This window comes from Elgaria multicarinata, chromosome 18 (genome assembly GCF_023053635.1).
Source record: "Elgaria multicarinata webbii isolate HBS135686 ecotype San Diego chromosome 18, rElgMul1.1.pri, whole genome shotgun sequence".
NCBI lineage: Eukaryota > Metazoa > Chordata > Lepidosauria > Squamata > Anguidae > Elgaria > Elgaria multicarinata.
This window is the reverse complement of record NC_086188.1, coordinates 22901009-22914981: the sequence shown is the minus strand read 5'-3', so window position 1 is coordinate 22914981 and position 13973 is coordinate 22901009. Positions and strand designations below refer to the sequence as shown.

Below are 13973 nucleotides of genomic sequence, written 5' to 3'. Positions count from 1 at the left end.
TTAATAAGTTTTGAACGGCTGCTCAGAACTCCACCAAAGAAGCAAAATCATGTCTCTTTGACAAGCCTGGATTAAGTAATTCAGAGGTTTTCACCATAGTTTGAATGCCATGCCACAAATCTGAATAAAATGTATAAATGTGTCAGTTTTCAGCACTAGTTACCTGCATTAATCTTTATCAGATCAGTTTGAAATTTTGCACAATTGTAGGCCTCATTAGGTAAATCGTGAGTGTCAAGGTTCAGGTTATTAGCTCAACAGGTGTTACTTTTTAAACAATAGAATTTATTTATTTATTTATTTATTTAAAACATTTATATCCCGCTCTATATCAATAAGATCTCAGGGCGGCGTACAGATAAAAGCATACAGTATAAAACAGTAAATATACACAGCTAAAAGCAAATTAAACCATAAACCAAGTTAAAACAATATATAATTTAAAAGCAGTAAAACTATTATAACAGTTAAAACAATGTGCCAACTTAGTGGAAATTTTGTTAAAAAGCCGTGTTTTCACTTGGCGCCAGAATTGTGAAGCTTATAATTGTGGAGCCTTTTTGTGTGGTTTATCCAAGCTAGCGCACGGGAGTGTGGGCCAGTGGGATGGAGCGCTGGTTTAAGGAGGATGCTTGCAGTGGGTCTATAGGGAGCTTGTCAAGGGCAAGTTGGGTTAGGATTGCAGGAGGCATCCAGAGGAGGCGGCAAGAGCACAATCAACAAAGCAGAAATGGGGAGATTAGACCACGGAGGCGCTGGTGTGAATGCCCCAGTTTCAAGTTCACGAGAGTCCATTCTGGCTTGAAAATGAAGGCATTTAGATAAATAATATTCACATAATATGTCAAATTGTTTTACAGAGAAAAACTTTAAAAAATTAAATTCCACCTAAAGAAAATATTTTTAAAATGCCTTGCCTTCACATGCTAAACAAGAGATACGCAGGCCTTTCTATGTATAAGTAACCTAGGGCCAATCTACATTAGTGTATTATCCTGGTACTGTAATATCTGGGCTATGCACAACACCTGGCCTAAACGTATTCTGCTGACACTATTTCTCTCTCAATATTTGGTTGTTTCCAAAATCTTATGACGTTGTTTTCCAGTGCTGGCAGTTGCCATCCACTACAAAGATATGTGTGTTCGAGCTAAGCGGTATTGTAACTCTTACTGCTAGGAGTGGCTTTAAAGCTGAAGAATCCGTTTTGCAGCATTTCCCCCAACCACCTCCTCCTCCCCCTCCCTCGTGACCTCCTCCTCCTCCTCTTTTCATTCCCTGCTCTTTCCTCACACTGATTTTTATTGGATTTTTGTTCAGGAAAAATAATCAAACACCAAAAACCGCACCATAGCCCCCACCCATGTCTTTTCCTTCCTCCTCTGTGTGTATGTTGTAGTTGTTTGCGGCTATTTGACTATGACTCAACAACCACAACATCAGCAACGAGAGGGGGGGGGGGGAGACCAAAATGCCAGCGTGCCCTGCCATCCCCCCACAATTCCAGCACTATCATGTGCTGACATTACTAACACAAATGACAGGGCACATGTGATCTTTCAAAGTCCTATTTATACCGCAACTAGAACAGGATGCATTTGTTCATGACCCTCAATCATCGCGTTATGAACACAGTGGATGCTGCGCTGTGTCCATTAGCTTGTGCCCCCCAGAGCAACAATTGTGTGCTGAAAAAATCTTGGCATAGGCGGCGCCTCACATACGAGTGGGGCTCTAGTGTAGATCCTCCCCCAGAACTAAAATTGATTTTTAAAAAGAGAGAGATGGTCAGAAAATGAATGAAAGAAGGTTGTTGTAAAGCTTGTGACAACAAGCTGAAAATTAGGAGGAATGTGGGTTTTCAGTGGGTTTTTACTTTCTTAATGTTTGTGTCAGAGAAAAAAGATCAGGATATGGTATATAGATATCACTAGAATGCACAGTAAATGTCTTCTTTTAGTATTTTTTTTTGGGTCAGGGAGATGGAATTTGCAACTTCTTTTGGATTTTTTGAGAATGTATATTGCCAACAAAATGTACCTGGATTCTGGGAGGGTGGGGGACATGTTTACTTAGCTGTCTCTTGGTATGAGTAACATTTTTCCTTCTTCAAACTAAAACACAAAGGGCTTTTCAACATTGTAGATAAGTTTAATTATCATGGATCACCAAAGAATCTTGGGAATGGTTAACCAAGTCTGTCATGTAGATCTACAGGAGACAACGGGCTGCCTTGATGGATTCCCTGTGGCTTGGGTGAGTTGTGAGGTCATTTATGGCACATGCCAGCCACTCCTGCTTTGAAAAGCTGCAGCATCGGAGAGTCGTTTAAGTCTGATCTTTCTATTTAAAGGGGCTCCCAGGCACTTCCTCTGCTGCCATGCGCCCCCATTCCTCCGGATTAAAGCCTCGGTGTGCCTCTGTGACTTGGCTGTGACGTGGTCAAGGGTGGGACTGCTGTCCCCCACCCATCCACTCCTTTTCCTGGCCCATTCCTATTGAGAGCTGATCATGTGCTTCCTTTTTGCTGCATTACTTCATTTCTCCGATGTTGTATTACTTAGCTTCTCTGATATTTCCCTTATTTCAATTCTCTGATGTTTGGAGTAAAAACAGGTAGGAAGCTGTTTTTAAAACGTGTCTTCCCACATTCTCCACACCAGGCATAATTTTGTACACCTCCATCATGCCTCCACTTAGCCTTTTCTTCTCCAAGCTAAACAGCCCCAGTTGATGTAACCTTCCCTCATAGGGGAGATGCTCCAGCCCCTTCATCGTTTTAGTTGCCCCTTTCTGCACTTTTTCCAGCTCTACAATACCTTTTTTTAGGTGTGGTGACCAGAACTGTACACAATATTCTAATTGTATAAAGGCAGTATGATAGTGGCAGTTTTATTCTCAGTTCCTTTTCTTATAATGCCTAACATGAAGTTTGCCTTCCTTACAGCAGCTGCACATTAGGTGGACATTTTCATCGAGCTGTCCACCATGACCCCAAGATCTCTTTCTTGTTCGGTCCCCGCCAGCTCAGATCCCATCAGGATATACCTGAAGTTGGGTTTTTTTGCCCCAACATGCATCACCTTACGCTTGCTTACATTGAACTGCATCTGCCTTTGGACGCCCACTTTCCCAGCTTGGAGGGATCCCTTTGGAGCTCTTCACAATCCCTTTGTGTTTTAACAGCCTTATATAATTTGGTGTCATCGGCAAACTTGGCCATTTCACTGCTCACTCCTAATTCTAGATCATTTATGAACAAGTTGAAAAGAATTGGTCCCAATCCCGATCCCTGTGGGACCCCACTATTTAATAATAATAATAATAATAATAATAATAATAATAATAATAATAATTATTATTCCTTACCCACCTCTCCATTCTGATTGAGGCGGGGAACAACAATAAGCGATAAAATACATAAAACTGAATTAAAACATAATATACATTGTTAAAAACATCCTAAAAAACTTCCCTCCATCAGGAGAATGAACCAATTATCCCTACAACATCCAATAGATCACCCTTGTCTACATGCTTGTTGACACTCTTAAAGAATTCTAGAAGATTAGTGAGACAGGACTGGCCTTTGCAGAAGCCGTGTTGATTCTTCTTCAGCAGGACCTGCCCTTCTATGTTTACTAATTTTGTCTTTAATAATGCTTTCAACCAGTTTACCTTGAACAGATGTCAAACTAACCAGCCTGTAATTTCCTGGATCCCCCCTGGATCCCATTTTAAAAATTGGTGTTACATTGGCCATCTTCCAGTCCTCTGGTACAGAGGCTGTGCTTAGGGACATGATGCATATTTTTATTAGATGATCAGCAATTTCACATTTGGGTTCTCTGAGAACTCTGGGATGGATGCCGTCCAGGCCTGGTGATTTATTTGCTTTCAATTTGTCAATAAGGTTGAGAACTTCATCTTTTGTCACCATTATTTGCTTCAGTTCCTCAGACTCCCTTCCTGAAAACATCAGTTCAGGCACAGACATCTGTCCTTGTCCTGTATCTTCTGCAGTGAACACTGATGCAAAGAATTCATTCCGCTTCTTTGAATGAGGTAGCTATTAACTCTGCAGGGGAAAAGGAAGAGGTACTCATTTGGTACCAATTTGTTCCTCACCCCCCAGACTGACAAAAGGCTTAACCCTCTGCTCCCCAGTGTCACTTCCCTGATCTTCAAAGCAAGTGAGTGAGGTGGCTGCAGATCTCTTGCATCATGCCTAGTTTGGCATTGAAGCAGTTAGTAACTGTGCTTTAGCACCATAGATGTCTACATGCCTAGAAGAGTCTGGATTGCATTTTGCAATTTTGGGGCAGAAAACTCACATCAAGTGAAAGGCTGGCACAATCCTGCAGGATGTCCTGTGCAAGCCCTGTTCTGATGAATGAGTTTCCGGCTATGTCATGTGTGAACAGCCTACGCACATGGATCGTGGTTGCTGGCTGGAGGTTTTCCTAACTGAGAGGAACAGCAGACTCCGTAGCTTCAGGAAGCTGATACTTTCTGATAGTACTGGAATTGCAGGAGGCTCAGCACCTGCTGCTTCCAGAGCTCTGACTGGCCAGCAGGAAAGCAGCAGTCGTGTGTGGATATATGGATCAGCACGCCATTATCCATATATGGGCCTGGAGCAGCCTAATTTCACTACATGGCCCAGTGGAAGCGCTTCTAGCACATCCTGATCTGCTCTTTCAGCCACTGCAGCTGTGAATGCTGGACATGGAGCACAGAAGGAAACAGTGGAGCCCTGCAGCTGTTTCAGTCAAATCCCAAAGAGTGGGAATGTCGCTTACTGGTACGAAATGCCTGTTCTGTGCAAATGTGTCTGAATGCATGTATGGATGTGGACTAGTGGTCCATTGTGAAAAGGCAATCGAGGAAGTCCTTCACAATAATATTTCCCCCTTACACCACATGCCCTCCAGGCCTCAGTTCTTATGCTGTCTATTGCAGCCACAGAACAAAAGCAAAACCCATCTTTCACATGAGTGGATGTGCAACATGTCGATAAACTAGCACACTAAGAAGGATAGTGGGGTTTATCTGCTGCTCTATAAAAGCAACAGTTACCATAGAAACTGTCTCAGCGGTACTCAGAAATAGCATCTCCCACATATTGACCACCTCTAGTAGGAAGCATTGCACTGGGTGCTGTGTTTTACAGGGCTCTCTGTCCATGGCCATTTCCTCCAGATATCGCTATTGGATAGCCTGACCTTTCTGTCAGGTAACCCTTGGGAACTGCCGTGTGTGTGTGCCCCCCACCCCGGAAATGCCACTTTGGCTGCAATGGCACAGGGGAAGGAGTGTCATGTCTTTTGCTGCTTTGGCACTTCAGAGGGCAAAGTGAAAAGGACAGAGGGCCTGATGTTAGAGGGAGAAATGGGCATGGCAACGAGGAATGGTAGTGACAATATGCATTATGAGCTTTTCTTCACAAAGCTTATCTGCTTTAAGTTTCTTTTCAGAATTCAGATCCGGGCATTACACAGGAGTATTGCCTTTCCTGCTTTTCCACTACGTAACCTTTAGGTGGCACTGTAGTACAGCAGAATAGCACACACATACACAAGTGAAAAAGCAGTTTCTTTGGCTTTCACAATTTTCTCTGCTCTAAAAACCCTCTCTGAAAGTGCTCCTTAGACACAGAAGCGAAAGTGGAGGGTCATGACATCATCTAAAGAACCCATAAACAACTGTGAAAGGGAATGATGAGTGCATGAATGTATGATAAATGCCTCCTGTAGAAATGCCCTCTGAGCTGAGGAGGAGGACGACATAGGCCAATGTAGGAAGTCAGGCAGTAAACATGCACATGATCACACACAGGGCTTTTATGTTGCAATCAAGTTTGCAGGTCCTTTACAGGACGTCATCAAGGTATTGGGCTTCTCCTGTGTTTTCTGACCTTTTCCCCATTTTTTAAGAGTACACATAATCAGCTATTTAACTATTATGAGCTGATTTTTTCTGTGAAAGGAGGAAGTGGTGCTATAACACAGTGCCATCTAGTGGTTGGATAATGAAGCATATAGAGGTTGCAGAAAAAGGAACTCCGGGGGAGGGGGGAGTGGAAATGTGTGAAAAGGGGCAGTCTCAATCCCGCAGAGAATATGAAAGCAGAAGCCCTAGTAAAGTTGCAGGATAAAAAGCTTGGTGTGGTGAATCCTCAGGTGAAACCCATTTCACACAAAGATGAGTTGAGGTAAACAGGAAAGCCACTTGATGGGGAGAATTTGGGTTTAATTTAATTCCAACAACACATTGAACCACTCCTTTGCACTTACATTTGTCTGGTACAGCAGCAGCAGCACATTGCATAGGAAAGTGGAGTGGGAGGCAAGCAAGTTAGCTTTAGCCGCAGGAATGCAAGGAAGAGGGCTGAGGAGGCGGGATGTCTGACTTCCACAAAGCAACACCAGTAGCCTTCCTTTGAGCCCACAATGCCCTGCTTCACTTGCATGCCTTTGCACAGAAGGGGGAAACGGGGCCATGCAAAGCAAATTAAATTTAACATCAGACTGCAAACTAGGGAGCTCCAAAGGACACTAAAGATCCAGTAGCAAACCCCCCTCCCCACTGCACAGAAAATGCAAACGAGGAGAGGAAATTGAGAAATAAAAAGAAAAGGGAAAAATGTGTGTGTGTGTGTGTGTGGAATCAAATACATTGCAAAGAGTTTGGTGGCATCACCACACACATACACAGTTTCTCCCATTCACCCACCTTCCAGTTTATTTTTATTTTTACATTAATTTAAAAAAGAGCATCCCAGAAAGCAAAGCGACATACTGTTCCTCTATCCTAGCAAAGGAAAGCTCAGTCTCTCACTTTCACACGCTCAGAGCTCCGTTTATCGCACACTCTCCATGCCTGGTATGCGGTTTTGCAGCCCAGTACTCACATGATGTCCTCCCTGCCCTGCGCTCATCTCACCTCTTCCCCTCCCTGTTTCATTTCTCTTTGGAGTGGAGGAAGTCTGTTTTTCCCCCTCCATGTGAAATAAATGCGCTCCACCCTCCCATGTATTGCTGTTGTTGCGTTCTATCCAACCATCCCATTCTTTGGGTGTGTGTGTGTGTGTCAAAGGGCGGACTTGCTAACAAGAAAGGAAGGCGGGGCAGTTCTCTGCTCAAATGTGAAGGGGAGGGAGAGAGGTCCCATTTAACTCTATGTTCTTACTCCTGAGTAGGCATGACCAGGGGTACAGTTTCACCTTAAAAGAAATGTGGAAAATGCAGCCTCCTTGCCTGCAGCTCCCTCATTTTTAAAGATAAAGAGATGAAACTTTGGACCTTGAGAGCTCTTAAGTAGAGCTTTCAGCATGCCAAGTTTGAATCAGATCAGATCATCCCTTGATTTTTTAGGAATTTTTAAAATCCCCCCTTAAACCCCCTTAGTCCACCAGTGTGAAAGTCCACCTGTTTGCATTTGTGAAGTCAAATTAGACACTTTGGTACACATCCTAGAGGTTTACAGCAGGCCACCAGCTGTCTTCCTGAAACTGAAAAGTGGATATGGCAAAATTCACATGAATCTAAAGGACTAGTTTCTAGAACCTACAATATCCTAGTTACTCTATCAGAGAGAGCCGGTCCTGTACAAACAGGATGGCTTGCAAGCAGATTGGGAAGCCAACAGTGGATGTCCTGGGTACCGCTGGTCTGCCAAGCAAGACTTTTCCATCCAACACAATATTCAGGCATCGCTGGCATTTCACCAATGTTAAACCCCACCCCAATGTTAAACCCCACCCCTTCGCTGTCATAGCGGTGGGGCTGCAGAAGACCAGACACCTCCTGTCAGGTATGGCAGACTTGTTTTTGCCCTTGGGAAGAGCCCTATGGTGGCGGCAGCAGCAGCAGCAGCAGCAGCAGCAGCAGCCCTGCTCTGGGCAGGCTTACGTGCTCTGCTCTGAGATCTGATCTGAAGGTGGGGGAGAGGGGAGGGCTTCCAGGGAGGGCTGCTCTTTACTGAGACCACTGGTGAGGTAGGAAGTCACACCATCAAGCAACCTCCAGTGAGAATCCCAACCGCCATCAAGTCCACTGCCTGAGGGAAGACAGAGTGACCGCTCTGCAGGCAGAAGGACCCCCAACCCCCAACCCCGGGTCCATCCCCAACTTATCCAGGGCCCTTCCTACACCTAAAGTTTATCCCAGGAAAATGAAGGGATCATCTCCGCCTTCTCCTGGGATCCTCTGTGTGGCACTTGGATGCACAGGAATGATCCAGGGACAATCCCAGGATATAGGGCTGGTGTAGACATGCCCCAGGTAGGGCCAAGAACAACTCCCTGCCCAAAAGGCCTTGGGAGCCCCTGCTGCCAGTCAGCCTCGCCAAGGAGCCAGGTTCTGGGTTCTTGTCCACCTAGGGCCCAGGGTCTGCTCCGTCTAAGGTAGCTTCTGATGTTCCTGACTGCATGTGTTTTTATTCTCTATACTGACGTTGCACTTTGTGATAATATTGTATGTGCCCTAGAGGAGCGGGTTGCTTGGTAACTAAACGTAAATAATCAGTCAATAGGGGCATGTGGCAGCAGCAGCCCTCCTAGCCTGGGCCTGATCTAATCTGTTCTCAAATTGGGTCTGGGGTGGGTGGGTCCTGGGAGGGCTTGCTCTGCAAGACAGCCGGAATCAGGCGTAAGGAGGCTGTTCCATGCTTTGAGAGTGGAGGATCTGCATGTGAGAACCTGCCCCTGCTGAGGTGGAAAGTGGCTTTATTGAAGCATCACTGCTAAACATTACACATGATTGAAATATGCTGGTATGTCACCTTTTACTACGTAAATTGTTTTGTAAACTTTTTACTGAAAAGTGGTACATAAGATCTGGTCTATAAGAGTCTCACTCATAGATTGTAAGCCTTTGCGGCAGGGTCTTGCTATTTACTGTTTTACTCTGTACAGCACCATGTACATTGATGGTGCTATATAAATAATAATAATAATAATAATAATCTGCTGCAAATAATGCAATTGCTTGGCAATGAAAAAGGATGGGCTTATTTAGGCTTGTGGCATCTGGGACAGCATTGCATTGTTGGAAAAACTGACTCACCAGACACACCTATCCAGAAACTTGACCAAACCTGACACCTTTCATGCAAAACTGCACTCATTTGTTTCTTTTGTAAATGGAATTTCCTCTACTTTCTGTGCAACATAAATCTTTCTGGGCTGATCTTACTATTATGTCAACTGATATTTTATGAAAAGGTACTGTAGTCATACATTCTTAAGCTTATTGAAGTTATAACCTTTGTATTTTTCCAACCTCGTAACCTATCTGTTGTTATTGTCTTCTTTTTTTTGCAACATTGTTAAAATGAAATATACTTTACTAAAACCATAATTAAAATGATGAATGACAGAACTGGAAGTGATCTTGGAGGTCATCGAGTTCAATGTAGGATCTGCAATGCAGCATTGCATCCAAAGCAGAGGGCCCTAATCCCTTGGGGCCAACGGACACATCTGGAACGTTGAGAGTGTGCCATGGCTGCTCTCAGAGCAGGGTTGCCATGAGGAACTTACTATTCACAAAATGGCTAATGTGATGGGTGTGGCCAGTCACAAAGCACTAATTTCCCAGAAGGCAAACTACTGAGGCTAAAAGAAAAGTAAGGTACCCAAGAACTAAGTACAAGGCAGAAGTGGACGCTGAGCTCCGAAACAAAAAACTAGCCTTTTGAATCTAGTTTTCTGCTCCAGCACCCATTTCACAGAAGCAATTTGGCCAAGAAGCTGAGCACAAGGCAGATGTTCAGCCTGAGCTCAAAATGCCAACTCCAGAATATTTGCCCCAGAAAGCACATTTCACAGAAAGCAGATGATGCTCAGAGAAATGCATTCAGGCAAGGCTCCCCCACTCCCCACCCCCACAGAGCCCTGCCAACCCAGCCTCCCCACCCCACCCCACCCTGAAACCTCACCAATCCTGACCTGGTAAAGCAACCCCACACACACACACCCAACTAAAGCTCACACTACACCAAGACAGGCAAGCAAATGAAGTTAATAAACACATACAAACACCCTGAAGAGACAAATCACCCACCCACACAGGTACAGGCAAAACTCTTCTACTCTACACTCCCAGGATGCTCCCTGCCAGCTTATCTTGCCCTTTTTCCTGGGTGGCAATCCAAGGACACACTTCAAAACAAAGAGATGGGCGGCAGCTTTATTGTCTAAGAGTATCTCTGAGGACTGTGTGGAAAGACATTCTTGAAAATAAAGACGGCCTTTGCTTTGCAGCACACCTGCCCCCACCCCCATGTTTCTTTTACAAAGTAAAAAACAAAAAAACCCCAAACTCTGGAGGAGCAGGAGCCTGTGGGAGCCTAGAGAGGGGTCTGCAGGCACCACGTGGGCACCCCGGATCTAAAGCACATCCTTGACCAGATGGCCACCCAGCCTCTGCTTAACACCTTCCGCAAAGGAGAGCCCACCGCTGCGCAGGGCACCCAGTTCCCGTCAGGCAGCTCGTACAGCCAGAAGGTTCCTCCTAACATCTAACCACGCGTGGCTTCCCCGCCATTGCCACCCACTGGTCCCAGCCCTGCCCTTGGGAGCCAGAGGGGACTGGCCTGCTCCATCTTCTGCATGACAGCCGTTCAGATGTTTGGAGGCGGCTCTCATGTCTCCTCTGAATCGCCTCTTCTGCAGGCTAAGCGTATTCTTTCAACCGCTCCTCACGGGACTTGGTTTCCAGACCTCTCGCCTTCCTGGTCGCTCTTCTGTGGCTGTGGCCTCCTTTGCCAGCGCCCTTCTTAAAATGTGGCACTCAGAACTGAACACCATGCTCCACATGCTGGACAGAGCAGAACTATTACTTCCTGCGATCTGGACACTCTGGTTCTGTTAATGCTGCTCAAGATCACATTCGTTTTCTTAGCTGCCACGTTGCACTGCTGGCTCATATCCACCAAGGCCCTTTTCACATGCACTGCTGCCAAGCCAGGTCCCCCTCATCATGTGGGAAGAGGATTTTTTCTCCCTTTCACAAAGCACGAGAACTCCAGGAAATGCATTGACACAGAGACTGTTGTGTAGTTTAACTTGAACTGTGAAGACTTGGGTCCAAATCCTCGTTCAGGCATGAAACTCTAGGCCGGGGGCCCTTGGGCCAATCACTTACTTAGTCTAACCTACCTTGCAGGATTGTTGTAGGGATAAAATGGGAAAAACCCTACATACATTCTCAACACTTGGGAGGAAAAGTATTGAATTGACTAAAAGTGGGTAAGGGGCAAACAAAATGCAGAAATACAGCACATAATCTGTTTGTGGAATTCCGTGTACGTCCATTCTTTTATAATTTATTGCATTCAAAGAGGGTAGGTCCATCAATGTCTGTTAGCTATGAAGTCTAAATGGAACATCAGTTTTAAAGAGGCCGTTCACCCCTTCACTGCCAGATGCTGCAGACAAGAAAGGGGCGGTGGGGTTCTGCTGATCCCAGGTGGAAACAGGGTGCTGGATGAGATGGCGCTTGGGCCAGGTCCGGCGAGGCGATTCGTACGTGCCCACCAACCTCCACAGCATTGCAAGGGCTCCGTTTGGGCGGCCAGCCCAGGCCTGCTCCATGCAAGGAACTCAATGAACGCCCCCGCCCCCGATCGAGCCGGCAGGGTCAGCCGCGTCTTTTCAGCGCACGCAATAAAGCACGTGTGTGTGTGGGGGGGTGGCTGCCTCCCCCGCGGGTCGGGTCAGGGATTGCTTTATGGCCGCCTCCCCTGACCAGTCGGGCTGCAACTCCCCGCATCGCGCAAGCTGACTGGGGGAAGCCGGGAGTTGTAGTCCAACACATTTGGGAGGCTTTTGGATGCTGCTGGCAGGCCCAAACTGCTCTCCTCCGGGTGGAAAACGTGTAGCGTCCGAAGCAGCCTCCGGCTGGGTCGAAGCCTGACCCGGACTGCGCAGCTCCAAGGACCGCAGGGAGGGAGAAGCCGGGCGGTCGCCCGGGCAGCCGCCCCTTGCACGAGGCGCTCGCCGCACCCCGCCACCCCCACCACGTGGCAGCTGCCCAGCGCCCATGCCGGTGGGACCCGCGAGACGAGCGGGGCTCCGGCGCGCGCGGCCTTGCCCCTCTTCCCGGGCGCGCCCTGCCATTGGCGAGCGCAAGCGCCAATCCGGGCGTCGCCGGGCCAATCGCCGAGCGCGGAGCCTCTGCGGCGCGCCAGCCCCTCCTCCACCCGAGGCTCCGGAGCGTGGTCTGCTTGGCGACCGGGCGGCTGCAGGCAGCGAGCAGGAATCTGGCTGCGCCGCCGCCGCCGCCGCCGCCGCCGCCCTCGCCCTCCTCCTCCTCCCTCGGGCTTGACCAGCCGTTCCGGACGCCGCCGTGCCTCTCGCGCCTCGGGGGCCGGCGGGGGCGCAGCCTGGCGCGTCGGCGCTGCGCCCGCTCTTGGCTGCAGCGGGCAGGCAGCCAGACAGCCAGCCGTCCGGCCGTCCCGAGGGGAGCCTTTGCGCTGGTGAAGCCCGGCGGCGGCGGCTGCGCGCCCCGCCGCCTGTGAGGAGGTAAGTGCCGCTGCTTTCCGGGCGGGGAACTAGGTCAGCGCGAGGCGGCGGCGGCGGCAGGCTGCGCGCTGCATCTGGGGCGGGCGGGCGAGGCGCGGAGCCCGAGGAGATGACCTTCTCGAGGGAGACCGGCCTCGGAGCGCGCGCTGAATGAATGGAGCAGCCGCAGCCCCGGCGCTGCATCTTCGGAAGGTCCGTCCAGCTCAGCTCCAGGGAAAGGGGCCCCTCCGTGGACAGGACCGCGAGCGTCGACGCGGGGAGGGGCGGCGGCGGCGGCGGCGCCGTCGTGCCAGGCGGGAAGGCACCGGATTTCCATCCATCTCGGGGGCCGCGCGGTGACGACCGGGGGCGGACTGCCTCTCCCGCCGCCCGCCCGCATGCATGCATGCATACATGGGGAGGACCGGGCCGCAGGGTCCACCGAGCTGCACCTGTGGACAGCTCCCATCTGCCTTTCCCAGTGCTCAAGTTCTCCCCGCGATGTAGGCCGCGCGCGGGCGGGCGGGGGATGTGCTCGCTCGCTCGCCAGGGCTCCTCCGGGAGGCATCGCGCTCTCTCGGCCGGCCGTGAAAGGCACCCGCCGCCTCTCTCGCCTTCTGCCGCCGCCGCTGTTTAACGCAGGCTCTTGCAGTGTGTGCGCGCACGAGACCGCTATTGACCCAACCTAATTACTTCGTGGCATGTAGTTGTGCTCTTGACCACCCCCGCCCCAAATCAGTGCTTTCTCTTCTGCTTTAGTGACACGCATCTCTGCAATCTGCTCTCCGAGCCGGTCGGTAATTCACACCGTGGTGGGTCACACCCTTAGGGCGACTGTCTGAATCAATTTTACTGCAAAGAGAAGAAGCGGCAGACCAGGCCCACCCCTACAGATGTTGCTGATCACAAAGGATGTAAAAACTAGCATGTCATTTGTCCTTCTTGGAGAAGATTCTTAACTGCTCTTAGGGACGCGATGTCTGGAATCCCAGCTTGTGGCTAGAATCCCCCTTCCCTTTGAGGTAGGTGTGCTGTGGCTTCTGCCTTCCTCTCTCTGTTAGGTGCTTGCAGCTGGAGGGGCTTCTGACTCTGTAGCAGAATGCTTCATGCTTTCAACATGGCTCTCTCTCTCTCTCTCTCTCCCCTGACTAGGTTGGGCAGAAAGGATTGAGCTCTGCTCTTGGATGGAGGACACTCTGGAAGGGTGGCCATCAAGAGGCATGGGGTGGGGGTGTTATTTGGAAAGGGCAAGTGGACAAACAGAGCACGAATGTGCTTCATCTCAAGATATGCGCTGACAAAAGCCTACTGCACACCAGATCATTTTAGAGAAGCTCTTCAAAAATTAGCAAATGTCATACTAAGAATATTGCATTCTAACACCTGCCTTTTGTATTTTATGGCTATGAGATTTGGGGGCTGATCACCACCATTCCACTGAATAGAGGTGAGCTCCTGTGGTGAA

At 48.7% G+C, this 13973-nt stretch overlaps 2 protein-coding genes across 2 annotated transcripts in view; one reads left to right on the top strand and one right to left on the bottom strand.

Moving 5' to 3' along the window:
- RSPH14 (radial spoke head 14 homolog) overlaps positions 1-13973 on the bottom strand; it is a 98855-nt gene that overhangs the window by 4935 nt on the left and 79947 nt on the right. The window lies entirely within an intron of this gene.
- GNAZ (G protein subunit alpha z) overlaps positions 13284-13973 on the top strand; it is a 68736-nt gene continuing 68046 nt past the window's right edge. Inside the window, exon 1 of the mRNA XM_063144020.1 lies at positions 13284-13530. The gene's annotated coding sequence lies outside the window, so the exon portion shown is untranslated. The remainder of the gene's footprint in view (positions 13531-13973) is intronic.